Raw genomic sequence first — 18982 nt, forward strand, 5'->3', positions numbered from 1 at the left:
GTTGTTGAAAATTGTAAGGGCTGTTCACAAAGTTTGCCGGGTCAACTAGTCTGTAATAAAATGTGACTCTCTATCATTGTATGAGAACTTTAAATAAAACACATTAAGAAAAATTATTTTCTTCAAAGAAGAAAAAAAACATCCGAAAATGTCAAAAAAAATTGGTAATTTTCAGTGAATTTTATTTTAAAATCGCTGTCTCTCGGGAACGTTTGTGATTGGCAAAGTTTTGCCAAACAGCTTATTCATTGCAAGTCATGCGTACTTTCAAAAAGGTAGGTCAAAAAATATGTATAAGAATCACTAGCTGACCCGGCAAACTTCGTCCCGCCCAAAATTTGTTTTTTGTTATCAATACCTTCATACATTCTCATTTTCTTACTAAGCGCAAGTTCTTGAGTCCAATCGCAGAACTGTTCATTAATTGATCTTCTAATCGACCCCGTTGAATTCACCTTTTACTAAAAAAAATCCTAGTATTTCTACCAAAACTCATCATTATAATATCAGATTATTTCCAGACATAATTCTCGCTCAAGATTTTTCAACCACTTGCAAATAACATGTTTCTCCGTTACATGGAATAAATGTTTTATACAGAAAATATGATAGAATAAAGACAGACCCCTCACCTCTTCTACCCTTAGATAAGGGGAGAAGTGTCTATTTACCATAGAAACGTTTCGTGCCCCCTAAAATCTTCACATGCCAAATTTGGCTCCATTTGCTTGATTAGTTTTCGAGTTATGCAGAAGTTTGTATTTCATTTGAATGACAGCCCACCCTGAGAATGGGGAAGGAGTGCCCACATGCCAAATTTGGTTTCGTTTGCTTGATTAGTTCTCGTGTTATGCAGAAATTTGTGTTTCATTTCTATCGGAGACCTCCTTAGAGAGGGGGGAGGAGTGTCTAACCACTTTAGAAATGTTTCTTCCCCATAAAACCTCCACATGGCAAATTTAGTTCCGTTTGCTTGATTGGTTCTTGAATTATGCGGAAATGTATGCTTCATTTGTATGGCAGTCCTCTCCTCCCTCAGAGAGACTGGGGGAGTGTCTATTCGTCATAGAAAGGTTTTTTGTCCCCTAAATCCTCCAGATGCATAATTTGGTTGCATTTGCTTGATTAATTCTCGAGTAATGTAGAAATATGTGTTTCATTTGTATAGCAGCCCCCTCTTAGAGAGGAGGGTGGAGTGCCTAACCACCATAGAAACATTTATTGCACCCTAAAACCTCCAGATGCCTAATTTGTTTGCATTTGCTTGATAAATCCTCGAGTAATGTAGAAATTTATGTTTCATTTGTATGGCACCCCCCTTAGAGAGGGGGGAAGAGTCTCAAACTATCATGAAAACCTTCTCCGGCCCCAAAAACCCCCACATATCAATTATCATGTCGATCGGTTCAGTAGTTTCCGAGTCCATAAGAATCAGGCAGACAGACAGACAGACAGACAGACAATTTTTATAAATACAGATTTCAACAACTTTCAAAAAACCAACTTTTCATAACAATTATAACGTTTTCGTCAATTATTTTGCCATCTTGGCGCACTGTGCAATAAACTTCATTAGCTGTCCGCTGCAACATAACAAAAGACAAGAAAAATTAAAAACACATTCTTTTTCAGAAAATAAAGTTTAAGTGTTATTTTCGAAATAAAATAAAAATAAAACATTTTTTTAACAGTGCATTTTTTCTCCATATAGTTCCAATAATAACCTACAACATAACGGAAGACACCAAATCAATCGGACCAACCCTTTCTAAGTTATATTTTTTATGAAAAATTTCAAACAATTTTTGTTTAGGCCCTTCTCAAAAGTAAGGCTGGAGTCAAAATGCAAAACCGATGATACAAACTGTCCTTTTGGTCATAAAGAATGCTTCTGCAAAATTAGAAGAAAAAAAACAAAAAAACACAAAAAAAGATTCGACCTTCGAATTCACAAGTATACCGCAATTTTGGTTATAACCAGTGTTGCCACACGTACCGATTTCTCTGGAAAGGTGCAGATTTTTTCATTATTTTTGGTACAGATTCTGTACGGTACAGAGTGCAGATTTTCGTCAAAAAGTACAGATTGGTACAGATTTTTTCCGCGTGGGAAATTTCTTACTATTTTAAGATCAAAACATTTGATTAAACACCGTGACGGCAACTCGAAATTTTCAATAAATGATAGTATGCAATTTAGATTCAGAAAAAACTATGTATAAGCATCAACAAACACATGAATGACTTGCAAATGTAAATGTAGTATTTGTATTAAATAAATGAGTATTGTTTTCATGCTAATGAAATAGACTTTTCTCTAAAACGAATATTTTCGGTGGTACAGATTTTTGAATAAATAGTACAGATGAAAAAGATTTTTAACCCCTCTGATACAGATTTAAATGTGGAAACACTGATTAACGGGTGTTAAATAAAAAATGAAAATTTTTTCAATGACATATAAAAAACATTTTTTTTCGTTTTTTTCATCGATTTCAGTATTTTTTATTAATAACATAATGTATTTTCTTCAAAAAAATGTCAGTGAATGTTTTAGTAAGGGCCGTGGTCTGCTGTCTGCACTCTTCTCGCTAGATTTGTTGGTTGATTGCCAGACCGCTCGGCTTAAACCAAGGCTTTGAAATGTCCCGGTCGGAAATGGCGATGTACAACATAACCTTTTTTTCAAACTTGTGCTTGAACTTGTATTTCACTTCAGGCGGTGTGAATGGCTTGTCGCTGGAGTAGTAATTATCATTCCATGGAATATGCGTTTTGGACAGCGGAAAATAGCTTTCGTCGTCCAGAACGAAAGACGTCCCGCGGTATTTTTGGTCATCCACCGACACTGTGATTTAACCGTCTCATTCTACTCCTCCGTGTACTCCGGCGACCTCGTCTTCTTCCTGCAGATGATTCCTTCCATCTTGAGGGTCCGATGGATCAATACGTGGGAGCAGCCATATTTCCGACCAGCGTAACGCAGGCTGGTTGCGTCCTTGTTGTCAAACAGCTTCTTTAACGATGTCTTCCTCTGCTTCGTCATTATCGTCACCGGAGGACCACTTCCGACCTTCCGCTCTACGTTCAGGGAACCCAGGATACGATATACCGTACTGACAGGTACATTTTCTTCCTTAAAATGTGCCACCGTGAACTTTTTTCCTTGCTCGAAATGCGTTTCGTAGAACCGTACAATGCGTTCGCGGAGCACGTACTGTTTCGACGCCATCTTTGCTTTGACTAAATTCAAACTAGCAGAACCAAACACGCCTACTGTTTCTAGGGAGCCCAAAGAGCAATTTTCTTGGAGAAATAAAATTTTACGCTTTTTATTTGAGTTACTGAAAGGTATTGAAAAAATTCTCATTTTTTATTTAACACCCGTTATAACCCTTGGGCGCTTTTTCTGAATATATCATTCTCGTGAAACTCGATATTTTATGTTGCCGATTTTCATATTCACGATGTTTAATCATTCCATTCTTTCTTCCAAACTCAAAATTGGAATCAGTTTCATCCTTAATTATTATCGCGCCACTCGCAGGAAGAACGTTCGTCGATGGGCTTGAAATTAATTGAATTTTATGTATTCATTCGCTCCGGTCTCGTTTCTGCGTTTTCCGATATTTTCGACATTTCCGATTGTCCGGGAATGTGTGCAGCGTGTGCATATGCTTGCATCGATAATCAGTTTTCCCCCCGGCGCGGCGTTGGCGTACAACCGGATTGACCACTTGAATAAATTTTGCTAATGAGTGGCTTCTGTCATTTCCGCGCCCTCCCCATGTGGGCGAGATAAAGTGCCATCGCAAATCCGCAAACTGTGGCAACAAGAAGTTGTGATTATATTTACACATTAATCAGCGTAAAAATCATTCGTTTTATGCATATTCCTCTTTTGTGCACTGCAACCGATATGTTGAATATTAATCATCGTATGGATAATTTCTTGCTCGGGATTCAGTGCATTCTTTCCCAGCCACTCACACACATATTATCCATTCAAATTTCTTTCGTCTTCCGAAAGAGTCCGTTTGAGTAATACTTTGTGTTCTCGCGGCGGCATCTGCTGTGTGAGTGACGATGCATGATGGGATGAGATCTGTCTTTTGTTTCTACATGGCGGCGTGAAATTATTCATTCATTCTCTCGGAACGAAAAATAAGGTGTAACAATTTGAATTGGAAATAAGTTTCATCTTGTATCCATAAATCTCTCTCTCGTCTGGCCGTCGGATATAGTATTAACGCAGCAGCGCCCCAAGTCCACAACCGAGGCTCCCACGAAGGGGCAGAATTTGATTACTCATTCTATCCAACGGCAGCCGGCGCGTCGCTAGAAGCGATGATAATGACGGTGACTGATAGCTTTCAGTTATAGTGTTTTCTCCATTTGTTTTTTTTTGTGTTGTTTCATCTCTCCTATCGTCCTGCAATCCGCGTCGCGTTGCATGATGTGGCGCTTGTGAGACGCAACGGAAAGAAAAAAAGGTTCGTCGCTTACAACTATTCACAAATCGCTTGGGTACATCAAACGAAACCGCTTGCGGTTTTCCTTTTTTCATCGGTGTTCTTATGCCGCAACGCAGCATGATGTCAGTCTGCCAGGATATTGTGCAACGCTGGCCTGGAAGAATGCAGCGGCTTGAAGGCCTTTCAAACAGTGCGGCTAATGGGTGGACAAGTTCATTAGGTTATGAAGTGGTCAATTTGTGGTTTTTGCGATACAATAAGCGGTTATGTATAACCAACACGGTTGTTGCTGTGGGGAACCGTTCATTGTGGATTAAAATAATTAAATTTTGGCAGAACAGAGTGACGTATCTGTTCGTTACGGCATTTCTGTTCAAATTAACAGAGATTTCTCAACACCATTCAATTAGAATTTGGAACATTGGAATTTGGAATTTGGAACTTCTAGACGGATTATTGCCATAGGTTTGTAACATTTCTTTAAAAAAGAATCTACTGAAAAAATTGCACCGTTTTCGCTCAAACCTTCTGTGTAAAATCTCGAGAAAATGTTAGCTCTATTTTTTATTTGTTCTTAGACTGAATCTGCACGTCACATATCTAATTTGAGACGAAACCCTCATTTTGTCATTTCAATGGTGTTCGAGCGACATCTCTGGTCGTCCCCTTTTTGACTAACTTTCGGAGTTGTACCACGCAGCATCTCATGTACCAGATATTGTTCAAAATCCATGGATTGAATATAGATTGAATTGAACTGTGAACTAAATCGCAAGCGTAATTTTTACTCGTTTTGCCGATCACAATTTTCCGGGTTTTCCGCTTTTTTTGGGCTTTGGCCACTCCATGAAATGGCCTTTGAGCCGGATCAGGTTGAAGGTGATCAAAAAGGTGCATTTATAAGCATTTTGTCACCGCGCCGCGATTCGCGATAGTGAGTGCCATTGTGAGGTTGGAATATCATCTCCGGAAAGGACTTCCTCGGTAAAAGTGTGATCTTAAAAATAAAAGTTTCCTTTCGTGTACCCATCATGGACAAGTTTTAACGTGAAACTAAATCGTTGGAGGCGCGTTTCACTACACTGAAGAATACTCTCTTGAAACTCAGAAAACGGTACGATTCATCTTTAACACGCAACGAGTCAGTGTCCCAAGTGTCCCATCATATTCTCTATTATTTTTCCCACTGGGAAAAATAGTAGAGAATATGATAGACGAGAGAATGTGATACGCTCGCTCCGATTCTCGCGAGACTCGCAATGCGGATTTTCAGTTTTCGGCGAGTTATGATTAGTCGGAAAATGGTTTCGTTTTCAGTGACTTCTTGATGCTGACACCGGTTTTCCTCAGTGCAGCTGAAAACATTGGATGAAAACATGTAATATAGTGTGCAATCGTGAAGTGAAGATGAGATGGGTTAAAATTTGTATAATTCAGACGCTGTCCAAATGCAGATCGTTCAGACGTTGTTTAAACAGACTAGCGTTGGTAGAGTTAGCTTTGGTTTTTCGCTTTTTCAATACTAAATGAGAGACGAAAAAGCATTCTCGTTGAACTTCAGAGAGAGAGAGAGAAAGAGAGAGAGAGAAAGAGATATTCTCACATATTTTTCTCTATGAAAAAGAATTTTCGGTGGGTAAAAACCAATATTTTCTCTCTCAAATCGGCGAACATTTCTATCTCTGGTGAAAAGGAAGAGATGAAAATTTAAACATTGCACAATATGGTGGCAATGGATGTATGGAAAAAACTTCATCATCGAATTTAAAAAACCGACCATGTACATTTTATTTATTGGACCAAAAAATGATTTGTGCAAAGTTTCAGTTCAATTGTTTATGGGTGTCTCAAAGCGCTCAAAGTTTTGATTTTTTCATCCTCGAAAATCTTCCAAGGGGGGAGTGAAGGAAATTTGAAAAATCGAAATTTTTTTTCGATGCCAAATGACTTAAAAATGCCTGATCTGGTGTCATCTCGAAAAAAAAATTTTGGCCAAAAATTGACATTTCTTCCGGGACTTCGTAGCTTAATTGGTTGCGTGTTCGCTACCAAATGAACGATCATGTGCTCATAACTCAGTGCCCTCAATAGACCTTCTTTGTGTGTTATTCTAGCTACTACGTCCACGCAACAATCATCATGTGACAGTAATCCCAGTCCTTTACCGTTTACATGACGGTCTGCTGCATCGGTAGTTGGTACTATTGATAACACAACAATGGAAGCCTCACATCAACAGTCCCGCTGTGTATGGTCCAACTGTGAACATTCGAACAATCGGAATATTCTTACGCCGAAAAAGGCGACATGTGTATATGAGATAGGAATACACTTACGCCTTAATGGCTACTGTGTAATATACAACAACATTATCGCAAGATAAATATGTACACGAGTAAATTCGGTTTTTTACAGCCTAATAAAATAAACAAATGGGATAAAAAAAATCTAATACTGGTTTGCTTGACTGAAAGCTTTCATTCTAAGAAAATATGTGAATAGCCCTTACAATTTCTAACAAATCACCAATACATCGGACGATGGACGATGGACGATGGACACAGATAAAAAGGTAAAATTTTGTTTAAAAGCAAAATATAGTATTCGAATAGTAGCGTATTCGAAATAGTTTTAGATCTCAATAAAATATGAACTTTTTTTCGAACACATCAACTTTCAATTTTTTATAGTTTCTGGTATACATGGCATTTTTTTGTATGGAGATTCCTGAAAGGGTAAACTTAACATTTTTGTGTGCAAATTCTCCGTTTATCATGTTTCTAAATAGAAAAAAGTTTGCAGTAAAAGAAAAGCGCTATAATTTACAGTGGAACCCCGATTATCCGAGAGCGAACGATCCGCGATGCGGATTATTAAAGAATATCACTTAAATAACATAAATAATTTCCTACATTTCATTCTCTACCCAACATTTTGTAGATCTTATAGTTTTTGAGTGAATGTTTTTTTTCAAAATTTTTTTCGATTTTTATATTGGAAAAATCTTAGTCTAAAAGACCTAAAAAATGTTGATTAGAGAATCAAATGTAAGAAATTATTAAAGTTTTTATAAAAACATATCAAAGAGATTTTTGAAACAAAATTAATTAATTTAATTGTAAGGGCTATCCACATGTTCTTTCTGAAAATTCAAAAAAATCATATTTTTTGAAAAAAAAGAAATTCAATTTTTGAAATATTTGTTATTTTTCTTTAAAACATGTTTGGTATTTTTGAATGAAAATTTAAACAATTTCTCACATTTCATCCTTTAAACAGAATTTTGTAGATACTATAGTTTTTAAGTTAATTTTTTTTTTTTTTTTTGAAAAAGTAGTCTAATTCGTTTTGGAAGATTTCAAGCATGCAAATTTGCTTAAATGACCAATTTATTTACACCCACAACATTTCACTCCTAGGCCGAAATCTTCTAACCATAGATTTAAGGTTAAATAATGTAAACAAAACTGAATTAATGGCTCCGCAAAGCTTCTGCGATTGAGCCTTACAAATAAACAATTAGAATAAAAAAAATCACTCCTATCTGAGATGGTGCTGCCAACTCCTAAGACGATTTGGCATGAAATCCGTCTATAAGTGATGTTTAGTAATTTATTCTTCTTCTTTTCACTCACATCACCGATATATACTTTCAAAATATTCTAAACTTTATAATAAAATAAAACATAATAAAAATAAATAATTATAACAATAATATAAAATTGCATATTCTAAGCTTTTCCAAAACAAGCATTATTTTAGAAGTTATAACTGTGCGTTATGAGCGCGACAGAGAAAAAATGATAAAAATATCTATGATTGTTAATTTGCTGTCATATCGTACAATCAATGCATGGGCTGAAAAGTTCTGTTATTTACCATTAAACGCCACTTTTTTGGGTTATTTTTTTTATTTTTGCTTGAACATAATCACATATGAGGGCAGAACATTTGTGCCTATCTTCAGGCAGAAAATTCAAAAATCTTTCTTTTTGTGTTTTCTGAGGTGGTGAACCAGAAGAGACCAATTACGTGATTAAAAATATATGTCCAAGTTTTTTCTAGAAAGAGTAAATGTACAAATTTTGAGTAAAATCAGAGCAATTTTTTTTTGGTTTATCTAAGAGGAACGGAAAATTTGATACTGCATCCGATTGTAAAACATTTAAGTGTAATAACAATTTCACTACAATATTATTTTAAACAGTTCCTGCTGAGCCTTAAATTAGACTCTCAGAAAAACACGATTTTTACTCCATTGTGCCAAAATAGTCAATTAACTTTTACCTTGTAGCTGAAGTATTGAAATAAAAAATAATATTTTTTTATCCCCATTAACCGAATCATATATAATCGAGTCTGTATATAATCCGGTCTGACCTGTACTTCATGCATTTCTATTTTGCCATAGGATTGTTTAGTGTATTTTTTGTACTTCTTAAACAGAGCTGATTCAAAAGGGTACCCCTAAAGCAGTGGTGAGGCATAATTCAGTTGTTTCCCTGATTCCCTGGGGATACGCTCGGACCAAATCATTCTCCTTGGAATATGTGATCATCAATGGACGGAACATTTGTCATTAATGATTACAGGTGATTACTGGTGTCATTGTTTGCTATTTAAGGCTCGCTCCAGCCAGCGAGAAGGAACAAGCCTTTCTTAAGGGTGAGAGTTATTCTTTTATTATTTTTTTCTTTTGAGACCCGAAGTGATTCTATCCTGCATATTATACAGTACGTGGTTGCCTTGGAAAACTGTATGTTTAAGTGATGTCAATAGATGACTGTTTTTTAACTGAACATCCGCATCCGTACACCAGAACGAAACAACTGATTTTAATAATTATTATTGATTATGAAAATCAATCCGGAAAAACACATAACATTCAAAAGTTATTTGATTAGCGAGTTTAATTTTTTTAATAAAGGTTCTGAAAATCAAAGAAAAAATTAGAGTGTGGATTTAAAAGTTTTTCATTAAAAAAAAATCTAAGACACTCTTTAACGGTCATTTTTAATTTGTTTATTATTATACTTTAAATGTATTACTTACAGTGTTCATTGACTTTCCAAAAACTTTCTCTAACACCATATTCAAAGTTGTCTGTATAAATTTCGATTCAAATCAATTGCATCATTTTTTCTGCAAAGTCCACAATAATCCTAGCTGAGAGAGACACTGAACTTTTTTTAAATATTTTTGAAGAAAATTTGGGATTGAATTTTGGTTTTCAATCGTTCATCTGAATGATAGTGATAATAAATCAAAGTAAAACGTAAAAACTGATTCCATCAACGAGTCGCTCCACAAAAATAGAGAGCCAAGACTAAAACGCTTAGACGGAAGCTTGAACTTCCGAGTGTTGGAAACATTTTAAAGATGTCAAGAATTCTTATAACCATGACTTCGAATAGGATGAACTTTTCCATTCGCTCAATGCTTTGAATAAAAGGCTGAATAAGCATGGTTCCTCTTTATCAAATTGAATCCATTGGCAATACATATCTTAAAATATCTCGACCAAGTATTCCAATGGAAAACACAATCTACTATTCATAATGATCTAAAATCACCTTCATCAGCTAAAACTAATCCAGCCCCCCACCAACCGCTGATAAAAAAAGAACTTGCGAGGCATGATTTTCTAGGAAACTAGAGATTATTCCAATCAAGTCGTACAACTGTTCGGGAAAATGCAAAATACTTCACCGTTTTTTCCGCCAACCAGCCAGGATTCCGGTAGCACTCGAAAGAGTCTATCCGAACAAAACGGTAGCTGTGCCTGCATACGAGAGAGAGACTAACAAACAAACGAGAAAAAAACAGTCAAACATAGTTTTGCGATAGTTATTTCCATGTTTATTTTTCCCCAAAGTGCGGCACGAGTGAAGGATAAACTTCCTGATTCTTGTTTATTATTATTCTCGATTGAGAAGAAAACTTTTGCAGAATTCTAAAAATACTCGCCCGAAGAAACATGAAAGATATTTCGATCGAGGCATGGCTCTGCAGAAGCCTTTCAATGGAAAATTCCCAGAAAAGATTCATTGCTTCATTGGATACCTGAATGCATTCAATTTTCACACCCCTTAAACTTGCCTTGTTTCTCATTGCAGATCCAATCAATCATCACCTCGCTGGAAGAGACGAATGCTCATCGGACGGATATTGACGCATCATCGAAAAATAAAAAAGACCGACTGAATGAAAAGGTACGTGATTCAGAATGTTGTCTCGGCTCGAATTCATCATTCAGTCTAGTGTCCATTATTGCTTCTAGTTATTTTGAACAGAACAAACGGCACGAACAGAAAAGTATTCTTCAAACTTCTAAAAAAACAAAACACGGATTAATTCGTATCTAAAACAATTTCGCGCACTTTATGTGCTATTTTTGCTATTAGTGCCATTCACAGAAACCGTCATCGAGAAACCTCTTCCGAACAACAAAAAGCATTCCGCGATTCCGAAAGCTGCACACTAATGGTCAGCTAAGCGACAGAAAGTGCAAATATTTAATTAAATCACTTTTTTTTTTTTTTTTTTATAAATTCGTTTATTTTTACAGGCTCAGTTACATAAGTTTAAAGGAGCCGAAATCTTAAATATATTTTTAAAACTATATATATATGAACAATTTTCTTAAATCTATGGTTAGTAATGTGGGAAACCGATTACTCGTGGTGGACTCGAGATTAAAAGGGTGACATTTTCTCAGGAAAAGGATGGGGTATAAGGAATTATTAAATCACTTGAAGTGCACTTGTTCCGACGGAACGAAATTCAAATTGGCACTTTGTTGTTGTTGTTGTTGTTCGGTGAGGTCCTTTCCCCTTTTCTTCTCTCGCGCAGTTTCGAATGGTGTTCCATAACAGCGATTCAATGCAGGCAACAATTCGTGAGGCGATAAATTTTCTGGGGCCACACAATGGAGTAAATATTTACATAAATTTGTTTTTCTTCATAAAAGAATTTCCCCGGCGCAATAATTGATGTTCGTTGAGATTATTTGTGTCCATTGGATTTGTGTATTTTATCTATAACGATTAATAATATCAATTTTCTCGAGTTTGCACTGAAAAGCCAACTCTCATCTAGTATCCCAATAAACCATCTGCATGAAAAATAAATCATCTCTGAGCGGTTGGACAAAAGTTCCAATCGGACAAGTTGCTTATCACCGACATGATGCAGTGAAACAGTTGTTCCATTGCAAACAGTCTGCTCTGTGGAGCGCGGAAATAGAGTTCCACGAATTGTAGCAAACGTAACATTGCGGAAAACGTTACATGGTTATTATTCTCCCTCCAACCACCGCTAAACTGTTATTCGATCAAGATTGGAAATGATCCACATGAAACTATTTATTTCTCGAGTCTTGTCGTCCTGTATCATCGTACAGCCCACAACGCCCGGAAGCGTTGATTTATGAGGTGAAATGTCCCCTCCACACATGTGGCAGCAGATGGCAAAGGGTCGAATGTCCACTGAAAATATATCCCGGACTTGAAATTCACCCGCGGTCATCCTTCCATCCTTCATTTGGGTGCTGTGTCCTGTTGTCATCGTCGTCGACATCCGCCGTTCGGACGCAAATGTTTTCCTCGCGCTCAGAACAAACACACACACACAAACAGATAACATACAAATGGGCGGTCAAATTAACATTTGCATACCATCAACACACAGCGGCCTCCGGGCCACGGAACACATGACCCTTCCAGCGACCGAAACGGAGGAGTCTGGAGTCTGGAGTGGGGGCCGCTTGCAAATTTGAGCAAACAAGCGGAGCACACCGGCAAATGTTCCATACAGTCGTCATCCGGACTGATCTATTTCGAGAAAACTTGTTCTTCGGGTTTGGGTTCGAGTTTCGCGGATATGCCAGCGAGGGCAGAGACACGCATTGTTGGATTGCAGGATGATTTCTTGCATTCACAAAAACGTGGAATAAAAAATAATAAATAAATATTAAAATCCGATTTTTTTTGTTCAATTGTTTAGATGAAAATATAAATCTCATTTTTAGATTTTGATTATCAAATTTTAAACGAATATAGATATTTCACGAAATTTTAGTTGTTTTTAACAGAATATTTCTTCAAATAATTCTGCCTGAACAAATGAATAACTTCATATCCTAAGAAGGACTGGTGTACTCTGTGGATACGAGTGTGTAAAATCTATTTTTTGCTAGATTTACTCTACTTTTAACATTGTTCCAAAGTTTTTGTCGATTTCAGTCAGTATTCGACAGAAAAATATGTTTCCGTATACATTTCATGATGTTAAGGTTTCAATCGAAGTTTCACGTAGTGATGATATCGTAACCAATGAGGAACATTCAAGCTGCGATTATTGCTAGTTGACAAAAAAGGGTTTCAACCGGCTTGTTGATTATTAATTACGAATTTATTTCAGAACTTGTTGAAATATTGCAGTTCTACGCCAAAATTAGCCAAAAACAGACAATTTTGATTAAACCCTCTTCAATTTTTTTTTATGAAAATCACAATTTTTATTATCATATGATTAATTGAAAACATGACTGATTTTTGAAAAGGGCGTATTCAAAATCATTGATCTTTCTTTCAAAAAGAATTCTCTCAAAATCCAGATGTCTGATTTGAATATGATGTTTGACCAAATTGTTGGAAAATCAATGATCAATGAATAAATGCACTGGTCAAAAATATTATTAAATATTGAAACCTAATATTAAAAGATTTTATATTTTTACCCGTATTACCTGTTTAAAAATGTAAGAGTGTTATTAATAAAATTGTTGTTTTTTGGTACTTTCATTTCATCACCTACTATATCAGAAACAACACCCGCTATAGACGTGAAATTTTGAACTTTTATTCGAGAAAATGTTAGTGAAATTTAAAATCGATTTTTCTGTGTTTTTTCAGGAATATTCTGGACAAACCCAATTTTTTGCCAACCAACTGAACACCAAATCCAATTAACCTTATCAATCATCTTTTATTTGGTTCCAAGAACGTTCTTGTAGGACCTTCCCACACAGATATATTGCAGTTTTAATCTAAAATTACCTCTTCGTCATTGATGATGAATAATTTAATTAACAACCATCGCAGCGCAAATTGTTTTCTAAACTCAAGTAAATGCAGCACAAGGTTAATTTGTTACTTTGACAGAAAAAAAAATTGAATTTTTTTGCATCGATTTCAAAAAAGTGCCAAAAACAGGATTTTTATAGTGTTTCACAAAATCCACTGTACTTCTGCAAAAATCGCAGTTAGTTATAATGTTTGCAGGCAAATTTTTAACCTAGTGTATTGCCTAAACATCTGTGAACGTTTCATATTGATACGTTAAGCCGTTTTTTCTAGCCGATTTTTCAAAGATTGGAGTAAATTAGAGAAGCATTTAATCACAATTTTCCTGGTCTCGGGACCAAGGGCGCTATATATTTTTTATATTTTTATGGAAAGCTGAGGATTTTTCACATAACATATCTCGAAATCAGGGTGGCGTTTTCTTACGTTTTTGAGTTATGATTTTTCAAAGTTACCCCATGGGTTAAAAAATCATTTTTCCCTTTTTTTTTTCCAAAAATGACTTTTTTCAAAAATTCATAACTTTTGAACTACTAGACCGATTCAGATGATCGGCATGTCAAATTAAGGCCTACTAGCTAGCCTTTTTTGAAAAAATAACACAATTGCCAATTAATTGAATTATAGTCGCATACATCCAGTCTAGTCACATAGAAATATTGATCGAAAACTGAAAACATGTTAACTTTAAAAAATCATAACTTCAAACGAAAAATAACACCTCTCTGGTATTCGGATATATTATGTGAGAAAACTTCAGCTTTCAGGAAAAAACAATTAAAAATATGGCGCCCCTGGTCCCGAAACGATAAAAGCTATAAAAAACAAATATAATCAATAATTACGAAAACAAAATCCATTTTTATTCAGAGTGTAGAATTTTTTCAAACAAGACTAGCTCATTGGCTTTAATTTGATATGTCGATCGTCTGTATCGGGTCTAGTAGATCAAAAGTTTTTTGTAGTGGAAAAAATGGGACAAAAATGATTTTTGGGACCACCGGTTTTTTAGTGTTTTCAAAGTCTCGGGACCAAAGGCGCTATAGTTTTTCATATTTTTTCTGGAAAACTGAGAATTTTTTACGTAACACATCTTGAAACCAGGGAGGCGTTGTTTTCGTTTTGAGTTATGATTTTTCAAAGTTACCGAATCAAAGGCAAAATGGTCCAAAAAATTGTTTTTCCCTTTTTTCCAAAAAATACATTTTTTCAAAAATTTATTACTTTTGAACTACTGGACCGATTCAGATGATCGACATGTCAAATTAAGGCCTACTAGCTAGCCTTTTTTAAAAAAATAACACACTTGCCAATTAATTGAATTATAGTCGCATACATCCAGTCTAGTCACATAGAAATATTGATCGAAAACTGAAAACATGTTAACTTTATAAAATCATAACTTAAAAACGTAAGATAACACCTCTCTGGTATTCGGATAAATTATGTGAAAAAACCTCAGCTTTCAGGAAAAAATATAAAAAAAAACTATACGCCCTTGGTCCCGAAACAAGACTAGCTCATTTGCTTTGATTCGATATGTCGATCATCTGAATCGGTTCAGTAGGTCAAAAGTTATAATTTTTTGTAGTGGAAAAATGTGAAAAAAATATTTTTTGAACCATCGGCTAACTTCGAAAAATCATAACTCAAAAACGAAAAAAATGTCTCCCTGGTTTCGAGATAAAAAAAAAATCCTCAGCTTTCCAGAAAAAATATAAAAAAACTATTGCGCCTTTGGTCCCGAGACTATGAAAACAATAAAAAACGAATACAGTCAATAATAACTAGAGCAGAATTCAAATTTTCTGCAGGTTTAGTATTATTTTCAAAAAGATTGACTTTAATTTGATATGTCGATCATCTGAATCGGTCTAGTAGTTCAAAAGTTATGAATTTTTGAGAAAAGTCATTTTTGTCAAAAATGCGAAGAAATGTTTTTTTTTGGACCACCCTAAAATGGAAATAGTCACCCTAACAAAAAAAAAATACGGATCTTAAATTTGCGATAAAGAACAAAACTACCACTTTTGACGAAAATCTGAGAACCACTATATCGGTTTGGTATGGAATGGCTGTATATATATAATAAATGGATTTCTGTCTGTCTTTCTGATTTTTATGGACTCGGAAACTACTGAACCGCTCGACATGAAAATTACTATGTAGGGGTTTTTGGGGCCGGGAAAGGTTCTTATGATAGTTCGAGACCCCTCCCTCTCCATACGGAGGGGCTGCCATACAAATGAAACACAAATTTCTGCATAACTCGAAAACTAATCAAGTAAATGGATCCAAATTCGGCATGTGAAGGTTTTAGGGGGCTCGAAACGTTTCTTTGGTGAATTGACACTCCTCTCCACTCTCTAAGTGGTGGCTGCCATACAAATGAAGCATAAATTTCTGCATAACTCGAGAATTAATCATGCAAATAGAGCCGAATTTGGCATGTGAAGGTTTTAGGGAGCAAGAAACGTTTCTTTGGTGAATTGACAAAACGCAAATTTCTGCATAACTCAAGAACTAATCAAGCAAAAGGAACCAAAATAGGTATATGGAGGTTTTAGGAGACAATTTCTACCATAGGAACATTTATTGCCTCCTAAAATCTACCCACTAATTTTAAAGGGTAGATTAGAAGATCAATAAATGAACAGTTCTGCGATTGGACCCATGAACATGCGCTTAGTAAGAAAACGTGGATGTGGTAACGAAAAATAAATTTTGAGCGGGACGAAGTTTGCCAGGTCAGCTAGTAATATATAATTTTTCATGCAATGTATACATCATTTTCCGAATTATTTTTATATTGACGAATTTCATTCCAACTCGTCTTAGGAGTTGGCACCACCATCTCATGTAGCAGCGAAACGTTATGGGTCTTTCAAGAAGCTTTGCATACTTGATATATTCAAAAAAATAATTAGACTACTTTTTGAAAAGGACCAAAAAATATTTCCTGATTTTTCACAAAAAAAATCATAACTTAAAAACTATAAAACATTCAAAATTCTAATTAAAGGATTAAATGTAGGAAATTATATAATTAAACAAAATTATTTTGAAAAAAAAATCGCTGAAAAAAACATTTCAAAAATCAAAATTAATTTTTTTCAAAAATATAATTTTATAAAAATTCTCACAAAAAATATATGAATAGCCCTTTCAATTTCCAACAAGTTATTCATTCATCAGAAGATGGGAACTTTTACAGGGAAAAAAAAGTTCTAACAGCAACTTTTCAATTTTTTCTTTGAGAAACTTACAACTAATCCTAATTTTGTTTAAGGTCTAGATAATAAGATCTTTTCGACAAAGTTTGAGATCTTATTAAAATATGAACTTTCGTCGAAGACGTTTTCCCGGTAAAAGTGCCGGGAAATTGTATGTGCTATTCATATCTTTTTTTTTTTCAGAGTTTTGAAGAAGCATGTGTCAAGCAAAATTAATTTTAATTTTCAACATATTTTTTTCTCAATGAATTTTTTTTATTTCCATGTATATGGAAATGTACATCATTTCGAACATTTCATTGTTAGACCAAAATTGTGTAAATCTGATAGGTTTTGTGTGAGAATTTTTTGAGTTTTCAAAATCAATTTTCTCGAAAATATATTGTTTTTAACTTTCTGAAAAAATAGATGTGAATAGTTCATATAATTTCCACTAAATCACCAATACGTCGGAGGGCAGGCACTTTTACAGGGAAAAAGGTTTTCGAACAACAACTTTTTCATGTTTCGTTTGAAAAATTACTATTAATGTTAACTTCGTAACATTTTTATGTATAAACTAGCTGACCCGGCTAGCTTCGTCCCGCCCAAAATTTGTTTTTTGATATCAATGCCTTCAAACATTCACGTTTTCTTACTAAGCGCAAGTTCATGAGTCCAATTGCAGAGCTATTCATTTATTGATCTTCTAATCGACCCCGTTGAATTGACCTTTTACAACAAAAAAATCCTAGTACTTCTATCAAAACTCATCAATATAATATCAGATTATTTTCAGACACAATTCTCGATCAAGATTTTTCAACCACTTGCAAATAACATGTTTCTCCGTTACATGGAATAAATGTTTGATACAGAAAATATGATAGAATAAAGACAGACCCCTCCCCACTTCTCCCCTTAAAAAGGGGAAGGAGTGTCTATTCACCACAGAAACATTTCGTGTCCCCTAAAATCTTCACATGCCAAATTTGGCTCCATTTACTTGATTAGTTTTCGAGTTATGCAGAAATTTGTTTTTCGTTTGTATGATAGCCCACCTTAAGAGAGGGGGGAGGAGTGTCGAACCACCTCAGAAATGTTTCTTCCCCATAAAACCTCCAAATGCCAAATTTGGTTTCGTTTGCTTTATTAATTCTCGAGTAATGCAGAAATTTTTGTTTCATTTGTATGGCCCTTAGAGAGAGGGGGGGGGATGGAGTATAATGGGGTCTCGAATCATTTTTGGTGTTTTCCAAAAGGGGATAGGAGAAAAACGGACCGTTACAGGACTTTATGTGTGCAATTTGTAAAACCCTCAAAGTGCACACGTAAAATGTGTGAACATCAGGGTGCCAATGAAAATGGTCATCTCTAATTTCAAAAAGTTACCTCATAGAAAATGTTCACCACCTCGAAAAAACACCCTACGCAAAATATCTGCTTAATCGGACTTAAGGAAGAGTGACGCATAGCGGTCAAAGTTTGAGTTTTTTGAAAATCGAAAGATCACCCAAGCGGAAATCGGGGTTTTTGAAAAAAAAATGATGCCAAATGTCTTAAAATTGCATGAAACGTCGAGATCTAGTGTCATCTCGAAATTTTTTTTTCTTCTCAAAAATCGACACTCTGGGACTTTTTTTTTTGGAATACGAAACGAAAAGTATGGTTTTGGGTGCCAATAAAAATAGTTATCTCGATTATTCATTCGGAACTTGCTACGAAATGTTGATTTGCACGATAATATACCCTATGCAAAATATTAGCTCATTCGGACTTCATTTACTGGTATCACAAATGTTAAAATTTGAGTTTTTATGAAAAACCCGTCGAGATACACGTACAGTTATCTCGAAAATATTTTTTTGTTAAAAAAAATGTTTTTTGTTGGCATTTGGTCGATATTCCGTCTGAAAAATCGATTTTTGAAAAAAAAAATTTGAGATAACTGTAAATCTCAACGTGTCATGCAATTTTAAGACATTTGGCATCAACATTTTTTTATAAACCCCGATTTCCGGTGATTTTGCGGTTTTCAAAAAATTCAAATTTTAACGTCTGCGACACCAGTAAATGAAGTCTGAATGAGATAACATTTTGCATAGGATACCAGAGTGCCGATTTTTGACAATTTTTTTTTCGAGAAGACACTAGATCTCGACGTTTTGTGCCATTTTAAGACATTTGGCATCAAAACAAATTTTTTCGA

General features: G+C 35.1%; 2 protein-coding genes across 6 annotated transcripts in view; one reads left to right on the forward strand and one right to left on the reverse strand.

Moving 5' to 3' along the window:
• LOC129779759 (rab3 GTPase-activating protein catalytic subunit) overlaps positions 1 to 18982 on the reverse strand; it is a 526672-nt gene that overhangs the window by 229402 nt on the left and 278288 nt on the right. The gene's annotated exons all lie outside the window — the stretch shown is intronic.
• The window catches only part of LOC129779760 (leucine-rich repeat and fibronectin type-III domain-containing protein 3), a 449197-nt gene that overhangs the window by 176282 nt on the left and 253933 nt on the right, over positions 1 to 18982 (forward strand). For all 5 annotated transcript variants that reach the window (XM_055787429.1, XM_055787433.1, XM_055787432.1 and 2 more), the window contains one exon: positions 10592 to 10687. The gene's annotated coding sequence lies outside the window, so the exon portion shown is untranslated. The remainder of the gene's footprint in view (positions 1 to 10591; positions 10688 to 18982) is intronic.

The sequence above is a fragment of the Toxorhynchites rutilus genome, chromosome 3 (genome assembly GCF_029784135.1).
Source record: "Toxorhynchites rutilus septentrionalis strain SRP chromosome 3, ASM2978413v1, whole genome shotgun sequence".
In the NCBI taxonomy this organism is placed as follows: Eukaryota; Metazoa; Arthropoda; class Insecta; order Diptera; family Culicidae; genus Toxorhynchites; species Toxorhynchites rutilus.